We start from the raw sequence: 2,740 nt of genomic DNA on the forward strand, positions 1-2,740 counted from the left end.
GGGCGTCCCACTTTGCCTTCCAGCGAGTGTTTCCTCACACAGACAAGCTGGACGGATAATCAAATCTATCGACTATAAATGTCACATGAAACCTGCGAGCATGACAAAGTGTGTGTGTGTGTTCGTGCATGACAGCGTCTCCCGAGCAACGTTACAACACTCCGGGCAGCAGAAACACAGCCAGCATGACACTGCTGCAATTACCTGTGGCTCCGACGCCGTCGCCTCCGACACAGCGACGGCGCAGACGAGGCGCTGCAGCCTCACGCTACAGTGGGTACATATGCTTGGTTGTATTTTTGGTTTGTCTGTGCGTCTAACTGTGTGTCTGTCTGTGTGTCTGGCTCTGTGTCTGACTGTGTGTCTGTCTGTGTGTCTGGCTCTGTGTCTGTCTGTGTCTGTCTGTGTGTCTGTCTGTGTGTCTGTCTGTCACTTCGACAGTGTATCTTTTCCTGTCTATAAATGAATCCATAAAAAGACATACACTTCACATGAATGGGCGTTGTTATGCAACGGAGAAATAATAAACTTAATAAAAACAAGGCCATAATTTACAACTTATCAGTTTAAAACGTGACAAAGTAGATAACCAGACCTCGTCACTTCAACATTAGTATGAAATGTGACTCATTACATTCAGGAATAATCAACTGTAATTAACTGCATTTGATTGCATAAATATACGAGTGCTCCTGAAGAAAGCAGAAACGAATGAAAATACAAAATTATTATCATTGTTATTGTTATTGGTATTGCTATTCTCATTACTATCATTATAATAATAATGATAATAACAATAATGATAATAATATTGATAATAATAATAATAATAATAATAATAATAATAGTAATAATAATTATTATTATTGTTGTTATTATTACTATCATTATTTTCACTATCATTTAATTTCCCTTTCTCTTCTCTCCTATGCAGTTTATTAATTCATTATATATTTTATGTTGGTGTATTTTGCAAAACCACTTTAGCACTGTTGCAAGAGGAAAGACAAAACGTCAAAACAAGCATAAAACGAGGGTAAGGGTAATGGCAAAAATGATAGCAACAACAACTGAGAAAAGATAAATAAAACAGCAACAATGATTATGATGATCTTGATAATCATTGTTGCAATATTTCTCAATAACGATAACAGCAATGACCATATAAGTAGTAGTAGTAGAAGTAACAGTAACGAAAATGATGGTGATTATAAATATAGTGATGCTAGTAAGAGTAATAGCAATCGTACTACTACTAATGCCTCTATTAAAAGTAATGATAATGATAATGATAATAATGATGATAATGATGCTGGCAACAATAATGGTAGCAAAAACAACAATAACAATGATGATATATCAATATCAATAATAATGATAACAGTGATGAGAGTAGTGATAGTAATGGTGACAATAGTAATGATAATAATAATAGTTATGATGATGAAAATATTAATATCTATGATAAAATTAAGGATAAACAAGAAACAGTGATGATATAATGATTGTGATGATAATGATAATGACAATGGCAATAACAAGGACAATGACAATGATAATGGCAATGACAATAACAATGACAATGACAGTGACAATTACAATAACAGTGATAATGATAATGACAATGACAATGATAATGATAATGACAATGACAATGACAATGACAATGTTAATGATAATAGAGATAAAGATGGTGTTGATAATGATGATGGTAATGATAATGATAATGACAAGGCCAGTGACAATGACAATGACAATGACAATGGCAATGACAATGACAAGGGTAATGGCAATGAAAATGGTAATGACAATGTTAATAGTGATAATAATGGTGGTGATAATGATGATTTTATTAATGATGATGACAATGACAATAACAATAACAATGACAATGACAATAACAATGACAATAAGTGACAATTACAATAACAGTGATAATGATAATGATAATGACAATGACAATGACAATGACAATGACAATGACAATGACAATGATAATGATAATGATATTGTTAATAGTGATAAAAATCGTGGTGATGGTGATGGTAATGATGATGATGTGATGATGATAGTGATAATATAATAATAATAATAATAATAATAATAGTAATAATGATAATAATTATAATAATATTAATCATATTGATGATAAAAATGATAAAAGTAATGGTAATAACAATAGAGATAATAATAATGGTAATAATAATGATAATAGTAATAATAATAATAATAGTAATAAAAAAGATAATAATAACAATAATAACAATAATAAAAAAATAATAGTAATAATAATGATAATAATGATAATGATAATAATGATGATAATGAAAATAATGATGATAATGAAAATAATGATGATAATGATAACAACAGCGACAACAACAACAACAACAACAACGACAATAATAATGGTAATAATAATAATGATAGTAATAATTATGATAATGATAATAATGATAATAATGATAATAATAATAATGATAATAATGATAATAATAATAATGATAGTAATAATAATAATAATAACAATGATAATAATGATAATAATAATAATAATAGTAATAACAATAATAGTAAAAAATGTAATAATAATAATAATAATAACAATAATAATAATAATTATTATAATAATAATAATGATAATAATAATAATAATAATAATAATAATAATAATAATAATAATAATAATAATAATAATAATAATGATAATAATAAAAATAATAATGATAACGATAACAAA

This window comes from Penaeus chinensis, chromosome 10 (assembly GCF_019202785.1).
Source record: "Penaeus chinensis breed Huanghai No. 1 chromosome 10, ASM1920278v2, whole genome shotgun sequence".
NCBI lineage: Eukaryota > Metazoa > Arthropoda > Malacostraca > Decapoda > Penaeidae > Penaeus > Penaeus chinensis.